Source organism: Anabrus simplex, chromosome 10 (assembly GCF_040414725.1).
Source record: "Anabrus simplex isolate iqAnaSimp1 chromosome 10, ASM4041472v1, whole genome shotgun sequence".
NCBI classification, from domain to species: Eukaryota; Metazoa; Arthropoda; class Insecta; order Orthoptera; family Tettigoniidae; genus Anabrus; species Anabrus simplex.
This window is the reverse complement of record NC_090274.1, coordinates 111527014-111551191: the sequence shown is the minus strand read 5'-3', so window position 1 is coordinate 111551191 and position 24178 is coordinate 111527014. Positions and strand designations below refer to the sequence as shown.

The 24178-nt window shown below is 40.4% G+C and overlaps 1 protein-coding gene across 1 annotated transcript in view; it reads right to left on the bottom strand.

The window, feature by feature from the left end:
• The window catches only part of ChT (choline transporter), a 148530-nt gene that overhangs the window by 18698 nt on the left and 105654 nt on the right, over positions 1 to 24178 (bottom strand). The gene's annotated exons all lie outside the window — the stretch shown is intronic.

The window sequence follows — 24178 nt, the reverse complement described above, 5'->3', positions numbered from 1 at the left end:
TAAATAGACTCACAATAAAGTAAATTAAATTCTGTTACGTCGATCAATCCACTGACTTATCAGAGTTATTAAATGTTTATAAACATGTAGGCTCATTTGGGAAAAATACCCAAATTTTAATAAACATGGACTGCACTAAGCAAGTGTATCACTTAAGGAAATAGTTCTTCGAAACAGAACAAAACAACCATGAACATCACTTTCATTTCCTACATAACCGTTGTCTTATACAACACCTCCTGATTAAACAAATCAATTATCGAAACATCACTCTGAGTGTATCCAACCACTCATCTACATGTTAGACTCCACTTGCTTGCCTGTGATAGACTGGACTCTTAAAATAAAAAAACAAAATTTAGGCCAAGTGCCTGATGTTAACATTATCGAATGACAGCGATCTTTGTACATTAAAATTTCTATTGACTTTGCCGCTTAACTGCATTTCATTTATAAATTCATATTTGTGGTATCACCACTAGATGGAGGCAGATACCATCTTATTTACCATTTCTTGCGGCAGTTTTATACAATTGGTTTATTTAAAGATCGCCTCATTTCAAAATAAAAATGTAGTGGATTTTAAAAGAAAGTTTGGTAATTACTTGGATGCCTGGTATGAGCATACCACTACTATTTCGACTGTGACATAATCGATGACCTATAAACCTAACATCTAACCTCTTATTTACATCATTACGTTAATTAACGGAGAAACACTGCTCCGACCAAAAAAATACAGAAATCAAAAACAACTAGCCTAGCTACACTTATCTATTTACAACAAATCAAATATAAATAATTCACATATGCTTGCGTCCTACAAATAACGGTCAAAGGTGCACTCAGAAAGAAAACAATAACAAACTGGGTCCCACCATCGCGGCCTACTGGAAATTAATAAGGATAGAAATGCACAAAACAAACTCGGAGTTACCAGAAAACATATACCCCGCTGCGAGTAGCAAAATATTGCGAATTTGACGGCAATCTCAAATTTCAGACTACAAACGTCTGGACATAATATTATCTAACCTTGATGGAAAAATTTACTGTTCTTTCACGTTATCCGTGACTCTACATAAATATTCAAAAACACATTGACTCGTCGCTCTGTCCACATTGTACACTGGCTAGCATTATTTGTCGAGCATCTATTCTCCCTGGAATTATTTAACAAATACAGGCTCCTGCCTGTAGTATCATACCCATGTCGTAACACATTTTAACGCACGTGGTTAAATTCTTCATTTTACACTTCCATTTCCTCATTAATTCGCGACGTCATTATAATTCATTATTCTCCCAATACGGCCTCGCTCGTATCCGGCGGGCAAAATATCTGTCGTGCATATTACGACTTCTTATGTAAATTCAAGACATGGTTCAAATATCATATTTCCATCATTAACGTAGATCATCAGGGATATTAATCATCTAGCTCGATCTCTCGATCATTCACTGTTAACACATCACAAAAATCACAGAGCTGACTCATCAATGGCGCTCATTGTTACTATATAAACAAAACAAGTGACGAGATTGCCTCTCAAAACACAAATGTTGAAACGTGCGCAACCGCAACTACAGAGATAAAATATTCGCGTCTACCCAAAATCGTCGCAAAAATACGCGGGATAAATACAAATCGAAACCGGCCATCTGAAAGATGATTCCGCAACATAAACAAACTGAAATGCGCAAAAACCATGAAAATAAACCTTGAAATCATCGCGACGGTGTCCATAACATCAAAACTCCAACAAAAGAAAATATGACTCAAGAACCATCGATCTAAAATCCTGATGAAATAACAAAATAATAAACTGACATTACACTCGTAGATTAAAATCGATAGCTGACTAACTGTCAAAATGACATACTACAGAATATCAACCATAAATACACGCAAACAAACATCTACTTAAACAAAGTGCACAAAAATAAGCCTATCTGAAAGTGCAACATAAATATCATTATTATTATTATTATTATTATTATTACTGTTATTATTATTATTATTGTTATTATTATTATATTTACTGTGAATTATTTACAACCTTACCTAGTACTCTAAACTACACTGATCATCGATTTTGCCACGGTCCTACATATTATTTACATGATTTTATGATGCTCATACCTGTATGGTGGAAGCAGGTCAGTTCACCCACCGGTCCCCGTCATGGTGGAAATTAGAATTCCATCTTCAAGGTGATGTGGTATTCCATATTTTTATTACACACGCAAATTTGACACATTCTTGCCATGCCGTGCCACACGATTATATTAGCATAAAAACACTCGCATTTCTCTCACTCCAGTGAAAGTTTAGAAGATGCCACTGCAGCCTCCTGCCTGTAGTGTAGATGAAGGTCGCCTCGCTCTTTACCTGCAAACACCTGCTGGCCTTCCGACGATCCCTCAGCTCTGTTTACCTACAGCTTATAGTACGTTAACCCGACTGGGGCATAACTGTTCCCTCAAGGTCTGCTGTTGCGGCCTCCATTGAATAAAGTCAATCACCTTCCCGTTTGTCTTACTCGTTTCCGCCCATAAACATCTAGCTTGCCAAACAGTTTGTAGAATGGTAGAAACAAGCTAAATACAGTTTATGTCGTGGAGAAAATTATATACTGATCTCACATGTAACACTCCCCACTGGTTAGAAATGTTTTTATGTAAATCTTCTGGAACATGAATTTGTTTCCCTCGACTAGTAATGTGAGTTCATTTAAATTGAAAGTGTAATTCTTGCCTACACTCCCTGCATTTACAGTAAAAGTCTGTGAAAGTGTTCATTTTCTGAAATGCATATTCTCCCAAGTAAATAATACAAGGCTTCCTAAAATGCCTACAAGTGTCTAATCGCTTTGGTACCAGCCAAAATAAAGCTGACTAAATGCATTTTGCTGACACACTCTGTCACTCTGTCAAAACGTAGATTCGCTGTGCATACTAAAGTAACACTAAGAGTACTCAAGACAATAACTGAGAGTATTCAAAACAACTGTGAACTGAGAACTTCGAAGACACTGAGAGTTGATTCACACTGAGAACTCAAAACACTGAGAACGACTGAGAATAACTGAGAGTAACTGAGAATTCCAGAAACACACTGAGAATTCGACCCTGTGGTCGCTTGGTTTTATAAAAATTCCTCCCACCACCAGGAAAATAGTTCCGTGGAAGGGACGTGGCGTAATAATCTAGTCCTCAGGAGCGCTTTCTCGTACATCCGTAGGTTATGGTTTTCAAAATTTATACTCAAAACTTCCTAAATTCTGTCCGACTCACATGTGATATTGCGCCGCGGGAAATGATCATAGAATACTCCACACGATGATGCGCGTCACTGGTGTTATTTTCTTCCGGTGGATGGCCTCGTTCAGCCATGATGGCTCCTTATTCTGGGTTCTATTACTCCTCCGTTCGAAGTTGAATTTTATTAATTAGGCACTGATTAACCACAGATTGGCACTGATAATTCGCCAAATATTATAAAGAAGTTAAGACACTGTTTTTCACTACCACATCGGGCTTCAGATCGCGAGATACTGATAGTAGATCTCCCGGTATGACAGCTCATTCAAATTTAGAATATTCTGATTGGTTGAGACTTTCGCGCTCTTCCAAAACATAGTGCATCCGCTTCCTCCCACGAATTGGCGGTTACTGTCGTTGGTCCTCTATTGTCCTAGCTAAATAGGTCAGGCTTCACCGCGTGCTTTTCTCATGAGAACGAACAGCAAGTGCCCACTCCCAGGCGGTGTCATAAAATTTATTGGAAGGGTGGTTTACAATCTGGTCGTGTCTAGAGAAGAGTTTCAAGGATTGTCCTCGCCGTCAGGCTGGCGCCAGAAAGTTCCTTTGTGACTGCTAGTTTCACAGCCTCACTGTGGTATCTCATATGTGAAATATTCAATTTAATTATGAATTAAATTAGGCAAATTCGCTTATGGGTGCAATGCCCCCTTACGCCGTTAGAAATCTTACGCGATAGTGGAAGATTTCTCAATTCAACCAATAATATTTTAGACATACTTGCAGCCATAAGCGAATGTATACTCCTAACTATAAAGTATACCTCTGCTTATGTCTGAGTTTTTCTCTGATTTCTCTCTCTAAAAGTTTGTTCTCTTTCTCGAGGTCATCTGCAATCTGTTTCATGACTGCTAGTATCTCGGCTGAGTTCTGTCCGCATTCCGGACAATTCTCTTCTGTCTGTTGACCTGTCTCAATCTCGAAATGACTGTCGTCTCCTGGGTGCGTTGATAGGGTTTCCTGGTCATCTTCTTCTTCTGCTTCGGTACACGGGTCATCATCATCGTCTTCTTCTTCTGCTTCGGTACACGGGTCATCATCATCATCTTCTTCTTCCGTGCCGGAACTTGCGTCTTCTCCTGCGTTTGAGCTCCCTGGTTTTTCCACGAGATTTACTTGAGCTGCGCCTGGTGCTATTTTGTATTCTTTAAGATTTGCTGCATTCATAATCATTTCATTTTCCCCATCTAAACTTCTAATTTTATACGCATTGTTTTGCATATTCTGGACAATGCGGTAAGGACCGATGTACAATGGTGCGAATTTTGCGTAATACTTCCTTTCAGGATCGGAGATGGCTGGTCTACGGATCAATACCATTTCACCTTCCCGTAATGGCTTGTGGAATTTTTTTCTACGAACTCTCCTCAGCCTGCGGTCAGCTTGCTCTCTTAAGCGCTCTCGTACCTGTTGTATACATAGTTCCGGAGATAATTGGGGTTCAGGCGGACAATTGACGACTGGGCTCCACGTCCTGGCCGGTTGTAAGCCATTATGCACTGTGGCTGGGATTTTCGCTGTTGCTTCATGGACAGTATTATTTATGCAGTCAGTGATCAATGGGAGAATATCGACCCATCGCCAATGTTGTTCTGGGATATAAATTCTGCTGAATTTTGCGATGACTTTCATTACTCTTTCTGCCGGGTTCGACTCTGGGTGACGTGTTGAACTCAGAACATGCTGTATTCCTAATTGCCTTAAACCTGTTTTGAACTCTGCGGAGGTGAACTGTGTTCCGTGATCTGTTAATAATTTCTCCGGTTTTCCCATGGCCGGAATTATTTCCCTATTAATGCATCTTAAAACTGACCTAGTATTGGCCTTTTGCTTTGGAGAAAGGTTTGTAAATTTGGAAAATACATCCATGGTGACTAATATGAACTGATTGCCTCTCCGTGATTTCGGGATTTTTCCATAAATATCCATCGCGAATAACTCACGGGGCTTTGACGGTAGAATGGGAATTGGTTTCTGTTTTAAAAGGTAGGAGTTCGCCTTGACACGCTGGCAAGTGTCGCATGTAACTATTGCATCCCTGACAGTTTTCCTTAGGTCTTTCCAGGTGAAAGTTTCCTGAATTGTGGCGACGGTCTTATCAATACCTCCATGCCCAATAACACGGTGTACATGCCATATTAGCTCTTCTTGTAATTCTTTCGGGACGACAATCTTTAATTTAGTATGATCCTTATCTGCATATTTTAACAATTGATTATTTAACAATCTGTATTCTTGTGCGGCTTTGTGAATTTCGTCATAACGAGGGTCTCCTTGTTGAATTGCTCCTTGGAAATACTGGATAATCGGCTGTAAGATTGGATCAGCCTGTTGAAAGGTTGGTAACTGGCTCAGTCGGAGTAGTACATTTCGGTCTTCCTGGGTTAAGTCCACATAATTTACCTGCTCTTCACGTTTATTTGGGTTCCTGCTCAAGGCGTCTGCTAGAATGTTTGCCTTGCCGGTACAGTGTTCAATGGTAAAATTAAATTGCTGCACGAACAGTGACCATCTAGTAATTCTGTCAGATGAAACAGCTGATTTTAACATGAACGTTAAAGCTTTGTGGTCAGTTCTTATGACGATTGGAAATCCATAAATAACTTTCCGCCAGTGCTGTAGGGCTTGGACTATGGCTAGCATTTCCAGCTCTGTAGTTGTGTAGTTCCGTTCGTGCGACCTCAGTTTTCTACTATAAAAGCCTAAATAGTCCTTAGTTTTACATTCATTGTCCTGTTCCTGGAATAAGACTGCACCTATGCCCACTTTAGATGCGTCTGTCTGAAGGATAAATGGTCTGTTAAAATCAGGATACGCTAATTGTATACTCCTGGCTAACAGTTCTTTAGTACTTGAGAACGCTGTCTCTGCTTCCTGTGTCCATTTCCATCTGTTATTCTTACATAGCAGGTCTTGTAGTGGTGCTACGACTTCGGTGAAATTTTTACAGTGTTCTCGAAAGAATTGACACATACCAAGGAATTGTCGAATATGCTTCACCTTGGTAGGCCTAGGGAAGTTACTTATCGCTTCTAACTTTACCGGATTTGGTCGGATTCCCTTGCCGTCTATCACGTGTCCTAGGAATAGGATTTCCGGCTGACAGAAGTGTGATTTCTTGATATTCACCTTGAATCCAGTTTCTATAAGGTTTTTAAACAGTTTACTTAAATTTTGGAGGTTTTCTTCAAAGGTTTTAGTTGCGGTTATCATGTCATCGATGTACAAAGTAGTAACTGCTTTGACTTCGTCTGTTAGGTTCCTGTCAAGTGCCCGTATGAGAGCGCTAGAAGAGTTGCGGGTTCCGAACGGAAGTCTTTCAAAGACATAGGTCTGTTGATCAAACATAAACCCTGTTAGTAACTTCGACTTATCATGCAGAAGGATATGGTGAAAAGAACTGGTCAGGTCTACACCTGTGAAAACTTCCATGTCTCTAAACCGACGAATTGCGTCCTTAATAGGCATGGCTTGATCATTCTCCGGGATTAATTTGGAGTTTAATTGACGAGCATCGAGGCACAGCCTCAGGGAATTGTCGGCTTTCTTTACTATGACAAGGCTGTTCACGTACGGAGTAGGTCGCTTCGAGATGATCCCGTTTTCTTCCATTTGTTTTATAATTTGTTTGACCTCCTCGTGGTATTTCTCCGGCACTGGATACGGCTTACGTTTGTATGGTTCCCAGTCCAAAACATTGAAAACATATGTAAAATTAGGGATGAGGCCTACTTTGGAATCGAACACGGCCTGATGTTCAATTAAGAAAACTCTTAATTGATCTTTCTGTTCTTTCGTTCCTTTAAACTCTGCAACCTTGTCATTGATTAAATTTTCAATATCTTCTGCAGTATCAACCATAAAAATGTCTGTAAAAATCCCCTCATGGACCAAAATATTTAACTGTTCATCCGCATGCTCGGCTCTTAAGATATCGTGGAAGTCTCCGTCAGTACTGTTATCTGCTTCGTCCTCATCAGTTTCCGGATTTATTGCCACCTTGTCGTGACCTCCATTCCTTCGGAATCTCACCACGCCCCCTGCAAGGTCAATGACGGCATGTGTATCCCTTAGAAAATCAGCTCCAAGAATTATGTTGTAATTAACTCTGGCCATTATGATAAATGTATGACTGTAGGTTGAGCTCCCTATTGTCATCTCCAGGTATGTCTGGGACTTACAGGTAGTCACCCTGTCTGGCACGATCCCTTTTATTTTTACTGTCGAGACCGGGATCTCAGGTAGGCTCATTCTCTCTTTCAAATCATTAAACAGATTCCTCGAAATAATGCTGATACTCGCACCAGTATCTAAAAGTCCTAAAATGCTTGTTTCATTAATTTTGACTTTAATCACAGGTAGAGGTAAAATTTGTGGGCTCTCCTGCTTGAATTCATCACTTAATAAGTCCTCAGGCTGCGCTATCCATGAATCTACCTTCGCTACTTCCCACTCTTCATTCTCAATGGTAAAATTTGTGGCTGAGTCAGTGTCTAATGGAGGTACTAATTCGAAATTGAAGTTTTTTTTTTCCTAGCACCGGTCCCCTCGTACGTCGGTGCATTCGGATTGAGCGGTCTGCGGTCCTCGCTTCCTCTCCTTCTTGCTTGCTGGAACTCAAGGCTTTCGGCCCCTGTGATATCCGGGTTCATGTCTTGGGATTCGATCGCCTGCTTCCATGGATCGCGCTGCTGTTTGTTACTCAGGTCATTGATGTATCGGCGCCCCTCTTGATACCTTGGGTCCGAGTTCCTATCTCGCTGGTAATTCCTTTTCTCATTCCATCTCCTTTCTGGATCGCGATAGTAAGGCCTATCTCTTCCTGCATTTTCCCATCGCCTTCTGTCACGTGAGAGGTACCTCCTTTGGTATGGCTGCCTGTCTTGGTAGCGCGGTCGCCTGTCTGGGTAGTTATGTTTTCTAAACCACGGACGTTGGATTTCTTCCTCCTGGCGTCTCGTGTTCGTCTCTCGCCGCGGTACAGCGCCTGAATTCGGGCCGTTTACCTGCACATTGCCTCGTGCATTTTCGCTGGTGGCATTAGCTAGGTAAGCCCTATGTTCCTGCGTTTGCCTGGTCACTCTCTGCGGTACGTTATTAGTGGATGTAGCATCTAGCTCCCTTAGAATAGCCTCAACTTGGGCTGGATCATCGACCCTCGCTGTAATGAGCATTCTCTGCACGTCCGACGGAAATTGTTTGATTATCGTCTGAACGATCTCTGCGTCTGACACTGGAGAATCTAATTGCCTAAGTTTGACGAGCTGTGTTAGGAAGAAGTCTAAGTATCGTGTTGGCTGTGTCGACATGTACTTGCGAGTGTACAAGTCCATTCTGAGTGCTTGTTGTGTGGATAAGGACCAGTACCTTTCGAGGAAAGCCTTCTCGAAATCTGCGAACGTCTTAAAAGTATCTACGAAACCGTAGTACCAGGTCTTTGCCTGTCCTTCGAGATATTTTTCTACTATGCGTAGTTTCTTTTCTTCAGGGGCTTTAATGTCTTGGAAATATTGTTTCAATTCCCTAAGATAGACTTTTGGTGTTATTTGTGACGTTCCACTGAATTTCTTCGGCTGATCGTCACTCGTACGCACGATGTTTATGATTTGCGTGGAAGCTTCAGTTCTTTGCGTACTTTCGGGCATTGTCCTTTCCATGTTAAATACTTGGGTTATTGGCTCGCTCTGTGTCGGCTCGTGCTGCGGCTGTATCCTAATTTCTCTGGCTATCTGGGACTCGGCTTGTTTGTCGACTAACATCTTGACCAAGGTCGAGAGGTTTTCACCCTGGGTCTTAATTGCCTGGATTTTTCCCTCTATGACCTCGTTAACTTCCTGTCTTACTGACTGCTCACTGAGTGTAATCGCACCCTCAGTTTCCGCGATCTTTTCTGACAGTTCGGTTAACCTCTTTGTAATATCCTGGGTCTCCGACTTTAAGGTCATGATTTCGTGGCTCGTTTTCTCCTGGGTCTCTCCAATCTGTACGCATACTTTATTCACCTCTTTTCTAGTCTCATCCTCAATTTTATCTATACGCTCTTCCAAGAGTATGATACCTCGAGCTAAATCCGTGCCTTGATCTTGCACCATTTCCCTGGTTTCCCTCATGCTTTCCTCAACAGTCGCGCTGTGGCTGTCTAACTGCTCTTGTATTTGTGCTTGTGCATCGGCTAACTTCTTTATCTCTTCCATCGTCTCCTGCCTGTTTGCATTACACGCCTGCATGAGTTTATCCTGGTTTTCCCGTAACTCTTTTTTCAATTCGACCTGGCTTTTCATGAATTTCTCCTCGAGCTTTATCTCATACTGTTTAAATTCTTCCAAGACCTGCCCGTGTACTGCCTCTACTTTATTCGCAAGTTCGGCTTGGCTACTCTCAATCTTATTTACAAGTTCTACCTGGCTGGATTTTAATTCACCTTGTGTGGTTTTTAACTCGTTAGCTAACTCTACCTGGCTGGATTTTAATTCGCCTTGTGTGGTTTTTAATTCGTTAGCTAATTCGGCCTGGCTACTTTCTACTTTGTTTATAAGTTCAGCCTGACTGGCTTTCAGTTCGTCAGCTAATTCTGTTTGGCTACTTTCTACCTTGTTTAAAAGTTCAGCCTGACTGGATTTCAATTCATCTTGACTTGTTTTAAGTTCCATAGATAATTCTGTTTGGCTAGTTTCTATCTTATTCGACAGTTCGGCCTGACTTGATTTCAACTCACTAGTTGTTACACTTAAATCGTTAATGGTTTTAATCAACCTGTCCCACTGCTCCTGGCTAATCGACATTTTATATGCTGAGAGAATACGACTGAGACCATCAGGTTCCCCAACACTACCTCCAACACATGCAAGACACAGTAATCACCAATACAAAACCATTTTATCCTAAAATTTGGATAAAATTATACAAACATATCATTTATGATTAATACCACTACTTGTCAAACAGTACTATCACAGCATTCATATTTATCAACATTCAGTAAATCTATGTTCATGGTTGTTAGTCTGGGTACAAAATAAATAAAATGTAAAGTGCACAGTCCCGGGGATAAGCAAATCTAGCCCCTAAAGGTGGGCGCCACGCTTTTCACTCCTCACTCCGGCCCCTGTGCCCTTTAAGGCACCAACTGCGGTGATCTCTTCTTTCTTCTTTGCGCCGGCTGCTCCTGTAATAAATGACATATAAATCATACTCACCGCTGCATGTAGACTCTTCTTCTCAGTCGTGCCCGTTCGATATCCCCGGAGAGGCCACCCGCTGATAGAGGAGTGAGGGAGATGAAAAGAAGGGGTAAACTAACTAAAATGACGGTACCCAAGACTGAATTAAAATTTAAATAAAAGACTAATTTATTCAAGTAAAATGCAAAATGCTGAAATGAAACGTAAGCTGAACTAGTGAAAATGTAAACAAATGAAATAAAAGAGACTAATAAAATATTTAAAATTGAAGGTCTGCCTTCCAAAACAAACATAAACTGCCTAAATAACTGACTGAAGGTCAACACCTTAATTAAAATATGCCAGACTATCTTGACATTGTCTACAAGTTGAATAAAAATGACTCTGTATAAAAACTCTGGTCAGAAAAACCACCTACTTGAAATATAGAAATAAATAACAGAGAAACTATCTCTCAGATATCCAAATTAATAAATAGACTCACAATAAAGTAAATTAAATTCTGTTACGTCGATCAATCCACTGACTTATCAGAGTTATTAAATGTTTATAAACATGTAGGCTCATTTGGGAAAAATACCCAAATTTTAATAAACATGGACTGCACTAAGCAAGTGTATCACTTAAGGAAATAGTTCTTCGAAACAGAACAAAACAACCATGAACATCACTTTCATTTCCTACATAACCGTTGTCTTATACAACACCTCCTGATTAAACAAATCAATTATCGAAACATCACTCTGAGTGTATCCAACCACTCATCTACATGTTAGACTCCACTTGCTTGCCTGTGATAGACTGGACTCTTAAAATAAAAAAACAAAATTTAGGCCAAGTGCCTGATGTTAACATTATCGAATGACAGCGATCTTTGTACATTAAAATTTCTATTGACTTTGCCGCTTAACTGCATTTCATTTATAAATTCATATTTGTGGTATCACCACTAGATGGAGGCAGATACCATCTTATTTACCATTTCTTGCGGCAGTTTTATACAATTGGTTTATTTAAAGATCGCCTCATTTCAAAATAAAAATGTAGTGGATTTTAAAAGAAAGTTTGGTAATTACTTGGATGCCTGGTATGAGCATACCACTACTATTTCGACTGTGACATAATCGATGACCTATAAACCTAACATCTAACCTCTTATTTACATCATTACGTTAATTAACGGAGAAACACTGCTCCGACCAAAAAAATACAGAAATCAAAAACAACTAGCCTAGCTACACTTATCTATTTACAACAAATCAAATATAAATAATTCACATATGCTTGCGTCCTACAAATAACGGTCAAAGGTGCACTCAGAAAGAAAACAATAACAAACTGGGTCCCACCATCGCGGCCTACTGGAAATTAATAAGGATAGAAATGCACAAAACAAACTCGGAGTTACCAGAAAACATATACCCCGCTGCGAGTAGCAAAATATTGCGAATTTGACGGCAATCTCAAATTTCAGACTACAAACGTCTGGACATAATATTATCTAACCTTGATGGAAAAATTTACTGTTCTTTCACGTTATCCGTGACTCTACATAAATATTCAAAAACACATTGACTCGTCGCTCTGTCCACATTGTACACTGGCTAGCATTATTTGTCGAGCATCTATTCTCCCTGGAATTATTTAACAAATACAGGCTCCTGCCTGTAGTATCATACCCATGTCGTAACACATTTTAACGCACGTGGTTAAATTCTTCATTTTACACTTCCATTTCCTCATTAATTCGCGACGTCATTATAATTCATTATTCTCCCAATACGGCCTCGCTCGTATCCGGCGGGCAAAATATCTGTCGTGCATATTACGACTTCTTATGTAAATTCAAGACATGGTTCAAATATCATATTTCCATCATTAACGTAGATCATCAGGGATATTAATCATCTAGCTCGATCTCTCGATCATTCACTGTTAACACATCACAAAAATCACAGAGCTGACTCATCAATGGCGCTCATTGTTACTATATAAACAAAACAAGTGACGAGATTGCCTCTCAAAACACAAATGTTGAAACGTGCGCAACCGCAACTACAGAGATAAAATATTCGCGTCTACCCAAAATCGTCGCAAAAATACGCGGGATAAATACAAATCGAAACCGGCCATCTGAAAGATGATTCCGCAACATAAACAAACTGAAATGCGCAAAAACCATGAAAATAAACCTTGAAATCATCGCGACGGTGTCCATAACATCAAAACTCCAACAAAAGAAAATATGACTCAAGAACCATCGATCTAAAATCCTGATGAAATAACAAAATAATAAACTGACATTACACTCGTAGATTAAAATCGATAGCTGACTAACTGTCAAAATGACATACTACAGAATATCAACCATAAATACACGCAAACAAACATCTACTTAAACAAAGTGCACAAAAATAAGCCTATCTGAAAGTGCAACATAAATATCATTATTATTATTATTATTATTATTATTACTGTTATTATTATTATTATTGTTATTATTATTATATTTACTGTGAATTATTTACAACCTTACCTAGTACTCTAAACTACACTGATCATCGATTTTGCCACGGTCCTACATATTATTTACATGATTTTATGATGCTCATACCTGTATGGTGGAAGCAGGTCAGTTCACCCACCGGTCCCCGTCATGGTGGAAATTAGAATTCCATCTTCAAGGTGATGTGGTATTCCATATTTTTATTACACACGCAAATTTGACACATTCTTGCCATGCCGTGCCACACGATTATATTAGCATAAAAACACTCGCATTTCTCTCACTCCAGTGAAAGTTTAGAAGATGCCACTGCAGCCTCCTGCCTGTAGTGTAGATGAAGGTCGCCTCGCTCTTTACCTGCAAACACCTGCTGGCCTTCCGACGATCCCTCAGCTCTGTTTACCTACAGCTTATAGTACGTTAACCCGACTGGGGCATAACTGTTCCCTCAAGGTCTGCTGTTGCGGCCTCCATTGAATAAAGTCAATCACCTTCCCGTTTGTCTTACTCGTTTCCGCCCATAAACATCTAGCTTGCCAAACAGTTTGTAGAATGGTAGAAACAAGCTAAATACAGTTTATGTCGTGGAGAAAATTATATACTGATCTCACATGTAACACTCCCCACTGGTTAGAAATGTTTTTATGTAAATCTTCTGGAACATGAATTTGTTTCCCTCGACTAGTAATGTGAGTTCATTTAAATTGAAAGTGTAATTCTTGCCTACACTCCCTGCATTTACAGTAAAAGTCTGTGAAAGTGTTCATTTTCTGAAATGCATATTCTCCCAAGTAAATAATACAAGGCTTCCTAAAATGCCTACAAGTGTCTAATCGCTTTGGTACCAGCCAAAATAAAGCTGACTAAATGCATTTTGCTGACACACTCTGTCACTCTGTCAAAACGTAGATTCGCTGTGCATACTAAAGTAACACTAAGAGTACTCAAGACAATAACTGAGAGTATTCAAAACAACTGTGAACTGAGAACTTCGAAGACACTGAGAGTTGATTCACACTGAGAACTCAAAACACTGAGAACGACTGAGAATAACTGAGAGTAACTGAGAATTCCAGAAACACACTGAGAATTCGACCCTGTGGTCGCTTGGTTTTATAAAAATTCCTCCCACCACCAGGAAAATAGTTCCGTGGAAGGGACGTGGCGTAATAATCTAGTCCTCAGGAGCGCTTTCTCGTACATCCGTAGGTTATGGTTTTCAAAATTTATACTCAAAACTTCCTAAATTCTGTCCGACTCACATGTGATATTGCGCCGCGGGAAATGATCATAGAATACTCCACACGATGATGCGCGTCACTGGTGTTATTTTCTTCCGGTGGATGGCCTCGTTCAGCCATGATGGCTCCTTATTCTGGGTTCTATTACTCCTCCGTTCGAAGTTGAATTTTATTAATTAGGCACTGATTAACCACAGATTGGCACTGATAATTCGCCAAATATTATAAAGAAGTTAAGACACTGTTTTTCACTACCACATCGGGCTTCAGATCGCGAGATACTGATAGTAGATCTCCCGGTATGACAGCTCATTCAAATTTAGAATATTCTGATTGGTTGAGACTTTCGCGCTCTTCCAAAACATAGTGCATCCGCTTCCTCCCACGAATTGGCGGTTACTGTCGTTGGTCCTCTATTGTCCTAGCTAAATAGGTCAGGCTTCACCGCGTGCTTTTCTCATGAGAACGAACAGCAAGTGCCCACTCCCAGGCGGTGTCATAAAATTTATTGGAAGGGTGGTTTACAATCTGGTCGTGTCTAGAGAAGAGTTTCAAGGATTGTCCTCGCCGTCAGGCTGGCGCCAGAAAGTTCCTTTGTGACTGCTAGTTTCACAGCCTCACTGTGGTATCTCATATGTGAAATATTCAATTTAATTATGAATTAAATTAGGCAAATTCGCTTATGGGTGCAATATGTTTTAATTGAAGGTAACCATAAGATGATTGATATGTGCATAAATTAGTGTCATCTAATATCATATTTTCACGTCATATGCGTAGCGAATAAGATGAGAGTATTATCGCACTGATAGTGATTTATGAATATGCAAGGGCAAGGTAGACTTCCAGAATAATGTACTTGAGTATTTGGGAAATTAATTGCGAATTTATTGAGCATGATGCGCATGTAAAATGAGAAGGATTTTGAATATGATCGTCGAGGTAATTTGATGGAGAATATTTCATTGGGGTTGTGCGTTAAATGAGGTGATACATCTCGGTGAGGTATTTATTGAGATGAGAATTGATGTTCGTCATGCGAATGAATGAAATCGTGGGAATGAATGATGTGTACTTAAGCATGAATGAATTTTTTTTTTGTGATAAGGTTTTCGAAGAATACTGAAGTTGCTGATGTGATAGTCGTCAAAGATGCGATAACCTGAGAGTTAATGCGAGTGAATTACGCGTAGATGTGATGGGATGAAATAGAATCTTCAACACCATGTAGATGAAAACCATGTCACAGATGAGATGTGTAGATACTATTTTCAGTAATGCGTAGCTTGATTTCCTGCTAAACGATATTCTTCTGGTAGATCACAGATTTGGTAGTGCAGGTTTTCAGGATTTTTCATGGAGAATACCAGAGGTTGCAGAGTGATCGGAAGTTTTGAAGTATAATTATTATTGATATCCTTATTTTCAGAAAGTTGTTATCCAGATGCAGCTGTTGCAGAATTTCGAACGAGGCTTATTTACAATTTATTACGCAACCATAGTAATTAGAGATCATAATGTCGTCCCATTTCTTGGTATAAGCCATAACGTTGAGAACATGTCGTTGGAGCATCCAAGTTGTTTTTATTAGATTTTCTGAATTAGGCGATGATTTTAAAAGATAACGGAATACTGAAAGACATGCATTTTTGGGGATCAATGAATACGAGTGCTAAAGAATGAACTTTCTTTAACTTCATTTTATTACCCAAAAGATAAATGATGTGAATAATGGATTTGTAATTAAGCCTTCAGCACCTCATATGTTGGTTTTTTATTTTATTGGAATCTTAAGATTGATAGTGAAGCCATGTTTTATTATATTATGAATGGAGTTTGATGTTGTGACATATAATAACCAACAAACGTTTAGAGACACTGGGCATTTATAATTAGTCATTATATTCAATTTCAAATAGACGTCCATTTATGTTGCGGTTTCGATTAATTTGTAATTGTGTTTTCGTGTTATGATATTAATTAAACGGAATATCCGTCCAAGAAAAAGACCATTCTTCGAATGCTCATTAATAAATTAAGTTTAATATTATAGTATGGCATAGTTTTAAGTAATTATTGGATATACATTCTCATATGTCAGTCGGACTTCGAAAATCTGAACGGTGAGACCCTGTGACCGAACTTGCACGTTCCATGAGTGGAGTTCCTTGCATCTCCGCATGACACCAGCTGAGGCATAATATTAACAACTTGAACCCTGAATCAGAATACGTGTAAGGTCACAGTATGAAGTACAGTACCTCTTATTGTTTCTCACATGGTGGGGAAATCATGATCATAGTGAGCTACGTGAATCAATAGGAAATCCAGGACCGTCAACCTCTCCTATTGATGAAGCCAGTACGTCTACAAACAAAAAATGCTCCCGTTGCGCGCCCCTCTGATGGACTGCCTTCACAGCGAGAAAGGTGTTCAGATAGTATTAGGTGTAAGCCATTATTAAAATTTAGCGTGTGGGCTCTGATGACGCTGTACTTCGAATGAGGCGACTGGATATGTTGTGAGAAGTGTGTGAGGCTGGTGTTGGAGCAGGTGAAGGAACGCAGTTTACTTGCGGAAAATGTGTTTGGTGATCTGGGAAATGCAGGAAAACGTTTATGTGAAGAAACTTGTTTTTCAGCGTGTCTATGTTACTAGTTGTACGCTAGAAACTGGGCGATCCAAGTATTGTAAAAGTGAGCTTTTGCAATAGGTGTAATTTTTATATTTTGCTTGTAAAGAAATCGATCTCTTGTGCTAATTATTGCATCATTTGTTGCACGAAACTATAGAGTACCAAACTGTATTTTGCCTTCACAGACAATTTGTTTTTACATGCACTTTTGTTCACTTAAGTCTGAAATGATTCAAGTAGCCCCACTCTACGTAAAATAACAACTAGAACTTAAAACTGGGACGACTTTTTTTTCAAATGAAGCATTTAAATGTGCTTTATATTGTATATAACACATACCTAAGTGAATTGCTAATTCATATCTACTTCTTTGAAAAATGCGTCAAATAAAATATGATGAACAGTTTGTGGCATTCCACAGATACAAGTGTGGGGTTTCTGGATATTCATTGTAAACCTCTCAAAATATGATCCAAACATTTCCATCTCCTAACAGAACTGTGTTAAAATCATTACTGTTGCACCATCACTACACTGTATGTAGTCATCACGTTGTTAGAGGTTCAATCGAAGACTCAGTGTTAAACTAACGTAACTAGAAACATTTATATTTTTAGGTTTTACACCAATCGATAGCAAATATACTTTTCAGTCTATGCTGAATCTTCGGAAAGAACAGATACCTTGTGAGCTGACCTCTTGAACTATTAATCCATAGATTAATCTATACATTTCCCTTATACGTTTTCAGTTCCTTTTTGACAAATGACACGAGGCACTTGTCATGCCTTAACAGAAAGATGGGGTGGTTGCACCTTCTTTGGCAAATTGATCAGCTCTCGCGTTTCCTTCTGTGCCGTTGTGACCTCGTATCCTTTTCTCGTAGATATGCTTATTGTAGTCTAATTAATCATGATCATCATCATCATCATCATCGGTTCTCTGCCTATCAGCACGGTTTCACTTGAATTCTCAAAACCGATCTGTCTTCTGCCATCCTTTTAGTCTTACAGTATATTCCATTAATTTCCACACTGTCCTTCATCTGATTCCTCTTTCTTCCTCTCAACCTTCTCCCTACAAGTTTTCCTGTGTTGATAAACATTTCCTTCGTAAACAGTGACCTAACTAATCCTTCTTTTTCTTTTGAATGGTTTCCAGAATTGTCGCCCTTTCTTCACCTACTCTTTCCAGTACTACTGCATTCCTTCATTTGTCTTGCCAGTTAACCTTCTCCACACCCACATTTCAAAAGATTGCAATCTTCTTTCTTGCTCCCTTCTCAAAGTCCAAGTCTCAGACCCATAAAAAGCTTACCTCTTCTTAAGGTCCATATTCAGTGTCCCACTCATCAGTACCCTTTGCTTCCTTGGTCATTGCAGTCCTGCTCTCCACCTCATCATGACAATAAATATCACTACTGAATGCAGATACTCGTTCTATTTCTTCACCTGAGAGAACTGTCTTTGCTGTTACATCCTTCTTCTTACTCATGATCATTGTCCTAGTCTACTTTCTGTTAATTTTCATATCAAAGTTTCCACACGATCTGCTCAAATTTTCCAGCATGATATTCATCATCTTCTCAGTTTTCGCTAGGACCACCACGTCAACATAAAATGTGATTATTTCCTCCCACATGAACACCTTGCTTACATTGACAACAACTTCGAATTATCTCCTCAAGGTCCATAATGAACAACGTTGGTGTCTAACCGCTTAACTAATTTTGCTTCCTTCCGACAATTTCTGTCCTGCTCTTACGCGAACTGTTTGATTTATGTGAAGATTCTCTGTCATGCTTCTTTCTTTCCAATGTACTGCGTTTTTTCTTCAGTATATCCATTAATTTCTCCCATTGTATTCCGTCAAAGTCTTTTTCACGACCAACAAAAACGACAAACAACAATCGTCTTTTTAATATACGTGATCTTATACTAACAACAATCGGATTTAAATTGAATTTTCGTTGAATTATATTCAAAACAGACTGAAATCGCCCAATATACATGCATTGCAATTGTGAGTCTTAATCCATTCAACTGCCTGTTGTATAACACAGAGTTCTGCTTGAAATATAGAACATTCTGAAGATGATCTGAAATTTTCAGCATCAATCTCGATGAAATACTTTAAAAGTACGCCCCACAAACCAACCATCATATTCGTTGTAAATCCGAAATCCATTTATGTACATTTCAAAATGATAGTTTATATTGCAGTTAAATTGTGTGAAATTGACGTGGGTGGCCTGCTGTTGATGCACTTTCCTGCAGCCCTGAAGTAACTTGTAAAATCTTCTCAGGGTTCACAGCACACTTTTTCATTAAAGTAAGCTGAACGCTGGAAATGGCGGCTAAATATAAAGGTGGTATTCGGGCATACCGTACAATATCCACCGATGCAGCCCTTGTGACAGACAGACAGACAGACAGACAGACAGATAGACAGACAGACAGACGGAGATGAGGTAAAATTAAAAAGTGCATCTCGCCATTACTGTGGACACGACCGATACAGAAATGCCATTATTTCTTAATTCTGGGCAATATACAGGAAAAACTCTTATTTTATATATGTTGGCAATGTCATCCTCGCATGAGCGCGAGTTATCATCCCATCACCATTCAGGAATCATCAGGACGGTATTGTGTCCTCCTAATCCTTCTACAAGTCCTAAAGCCGCACTTGACATGATGGATAAAAAAGCATCAAAGTGATGCAGTTTCACGTACGAAATGCCATCCTCGTACATGATGAGTTGTCCCGGTCTTGGCCTCTGACGGTGACGTGAGATTTTATCAACAAACAGCACAACAGGACACTCCAAGCCCACCTCGTCCGTCGTCGGAAATATGCTTTCTCAAACCATCGACAAGTTCAAAAGTTCACATTTGAAGGTGTGAGGTCACGGCTGAACGTTGCCGTCTCCCCGAGCAAGATTTGTACAGGTTCTCTCGTATGAACTGAGATCGAAAGCACGGTGTTTGTACTTTGCATTTCGGCAGCGTGTGTATGCTATCTTACATGAAATCTTACCTTATAAAAAATGCCCGAAGTGTCGTCCTTCCTGGGTTATACAGGCACTGTATCTGGTAACCACATTCTGGCTGGCGCCAGTGAGTTCTGCCACTGTGATGTTTCTGATTCTATACATAATGTTTTCTTTCAGTTCCCCCACAAGTAAAAATCGCACACTGTTAGATCTGGAGGGCGAGGGGGAAATAGACCAGCAAACACTTCCGAGATTGTAAAAAGGGAATCTTCTGCTGTATGAGCAGGGGCTGAATCTTGTTGAAACCAACTTCCGTTAACTGATAGGAGAACAGCGTAATAATGTTATCGTTGTATCTCCTCCATGCATTTACTGTCGTCTCCTTGTTCTAACAGCGCACCAATCTTCCTGTCATAATGAGGATCTTCATAAACACCATTAGCATTTTCTGCACACGACGATCAATGTGAAACAGAACTTTTACATATGAAAATACGGTGTTGCAATGATAACTGTCTCAACAGCTGACACTCAGACAGGCAACTGATGCTTGCCAGTTCGAACACGCGCAGGCTGCTTGCCAGGTCAACAAGTATGCGCGCGCTTCTCGTACTTCAACTGCCTGTCTGGGTGTACAAGAGAGACCCTGTAGATAGGAGGAACGTTTCACGACTTTATTAAGCGTTGCATGCATTACCTGCATTATTGAAAATTTAGCCATTTTTAGCTAGTTCTAGCTATTTTGGGAAGTCATTTGCTACAAAATTTTGAGTTTGGCTATTAGCTGCATTTTAGATATAAATTTCTGTTAAGTGGGAAATTTTGGCTTTCTTCCATTTTAATACTTTTCCTTACAATCCATGAATACTTGTTATATTGCAAGTGTGGAATAAAATCAAAGATCGCATGCGTAACGCGATAATGTATGAGAGAACGGCCGAACCCTTCACCAGTCTGCGTCAGCGAACAACAGACTTCTACACTACAAGCTCATTAGTGGTGCGTTAAGGAAAAGGTAAAATAGAAATTAATGTTTGTGTCAGAACATTGTGCTTCTCCCTGAGGGCGGGGGCGGTAGAATAACACCCACGGAATCCCCTGCCTATCGTAAGAGGCGACTAAATGGGGCCCCAGGGGATCTGAACTTTGGAGCGTGGGTTGACGATCAAGGGGCCCTTAGATGAGTCCTGGCATTGCTTCCACTTACTTGTGCCATACTCCTCACTTTCATCTATCCTATCCGACCTTCCTTGGTCAACTCTTGTTCTTTTCCAACCCCGACGCTATTAGGTTTGCGAGGGCTAGGGAGTCTTTCATTTTCACGCCCTACGTGGCCCTTGTCTTTCCATGGCGATGCCTTCATTTTTCGAAGTGTCGGACCCCTTCTATTTTTCTCTCTAATTAGTGTTAGAGGATGGTTGCCTAGTTGTACTTCCTCTTAAAACAATAATCACCACCACCTCCTCAGAACATTGTACTCTACTCGCAAGTGACCAGACATAGTATCATAACTGACATCGAGTTTAACATACGCGAAAGAGGAACACATTTTTACAGTAAAATCTAGCGATGAACTGCGGCCACACCTTCCACACGATGTATAAATACATCGCAAATGACAAGCGTTTTGTTGTTGTTGGGGAAACGCTCAATTATTGATATCGCAGGTGACCTTGGTGTTGTTTCTGATAATATAGACTTACTGGTAACCCACTGGAAAAATATTACTTACACCAAGAATACAATAGAGTTTTGCGTTGAAGTGAAGAAAATCCCTATCAAAACTTGTATTCTTGGCATTTCCTTTATTAAGACAACCATATTGAAATGATAATGTAGAACACGTCATTGGTCACGTTAATATTGTAAAATCAAAATCAAGAAATCAATGACACTGACATTAGATGCCAGTCTGTTTGTACGCTTTGCGACCCAGAAGAGCCAATACCTACTGTCATTCATACAAACTCCCTACTTACAACAGTTGGCACCAAAGCAGTATACTCTTTCGCCAGCTCTTCTAATACTTCTGCTGTATTTTCTGTTACCTGTAGTAGTGCTGTTGAAGACGAAGAGCAGGATCAGAAAACTACACTTTTCTATAACTGTGTGAGTTCATCTAGCCTTTTTTTAAACTATTTATTTAACTCTTTCATTTTAGCCACTTTTAGCTGTATTCTTAATACAGTTTGACTACTTTTAGTTTTCTTGAGTTGGCAGAACTGATTACCCAGATAGATGCTGTAATAGTCACGACGTATTGTTGAGAATTAATTCGTGAAGCAGAAATACGGAATAGTATGTAGAGGAGTTGAAACATATCGTAGACTAAGACCGGAAATCTCAATTATAATACGAATAAACCCGTATTCCGACCCAGGACTTAACACGAACCGTTCTGGTTTTACAGTGAGTCTCTCTTGTGATTTGTCTGACCAATCAAAAGTGACAGTAGTAATAAGCTGAGTCTTAGGCCTCTTTCTGACTTTCCACAGCAGCTATAAGGCGTGATCAAAAAGTTTCCATTTGAGGGTGTTGTTGCAGCGGACATGCAACTCCGATGCGGGTATATAAGCTCGGACATGTGGGGAAGGTATTACTGTAACAGTCGTGTCGTGCCGAGGTGCGGCCACGCGAACTATGGCGACGTTATTACCAAATGCGTCCAAACAGGACCAACGTGCTGTTATTCTGTTCTTGGCTGCCGAAGGAGAAACTCCGCGGGACATCCATCGGAGAACAAAGACTGTGTATGGAGCAGCACTGTTGTGGTCTGGTACACCAAATTCCGTGCGGGTCGAGTTGCAACACAAGACGCCGATCGATCTGAGAGGTCAGCCTCATCCTTACGGACAACAACTAGCGGGCGGTGGATGAGGCCTATAGTCCTAATCTCTCCCCATGCGATTATCACGCCAACTCTACCCGATTGTTTGAATAACTCCCCTCACTACCAGAAGGGCTGTTGCTGCTGATGCAGAGAGGACGAAGCAGACTAATGATTCTCGCCATCCACTGCATGATCACCAGGCTGTAGTCTATCGACTGAAGCAGAGAAAGTACTTCATTCACCAGGACTCAACCACTGGTAGGAACACCGGAGTCTAACCGCAACACCAGGTGGAAGAGCATGCTGCCTGCAAAGAAAGAGCTAGCTCCAGGAAATGACCTGCCCTGACCTATTTGGAGATCACTTAATCGTCTTAGGGTGGCCGTCCCTCTTTGCAAGACCAACGTGCAAAAATGAGGCATACTTCCACCTGATGGAGACGCATCCTGCGAGTGTGGTGTAACACAAGATCCGAACCACCTGCTCATCTGTCCTCTACTAGAACAACCCTGCACTAACACAGGACCTCATCGAGGCGAACCGGTGTTGCTAAATTTTGGGAATGCTGACCGGACACGGAATGATGCTGATTATCACGCCTTCGGCCCCATCAAGAATGCCTTGGAGGGTCAAAGCTTCCTGTCGGATGAGGATGCGCAGTAGGCGGTTACGAACTTCTTCATACAGTAGGATATAGTGTTTTACCTCACGGGGATCTTCAAGCTGGCTTGTCGCGGTAGGATGAGTGCTTCAATGCTCACGGCGAATTTTGCCTGATTGGCATCCCGTTTCAGCACTGTACGGTCATCGAACGGAAGCTTTCTGATCGTCGCTAATACTTGCAAGTATACTTTGGTAATCTTTAAGAAGAGGTGCTTTTCTGGCTCTTAGCAATGCACGTGCCAGCAGGCACATTGACAGTATTCTAGGGCGCCTGGGCAACTGAAGGGTCCGGGCCCTTAAATTCCGGTTCCCCCGCACCTCCAACCCGCTCATTTAATTTAGTCCAGAACTACAAACTTACAGGTTATTTTACTACCAAGACTTACCTGATTACCAGCCCCTGGCGGAGGAGTTTGCACCAACAATTGGTTTAATAATGGTGTAAAGTCCGTGCAAGTTTGGTGTATTTGCCCTGCTAATTTGGTGCAAAAGCGACAATCAGTGCACCGATTTAACACCAATGAAAAATGTGCGAAATCTGCACCTTGATTACGACACATGTTTTTTCACATTAATTTACACCATGGTTACGCAAAAGATGAAGTAAAATAATTAGACAATTTATGCACGAAGTGCGCGCCAGTAATACACCAAAGATTTTATTTGAACCTTCTTTACCTTCAACACCAATTCTTCTTCATCTTTTTCTACCGCTTATCCCACACCTGTGGGGTCGCGGGTGCGAACTGTGTCGCACGTGTGGATTTGGCCCTGTTTTACGGCCGGATGCCCTTCCTGACGCC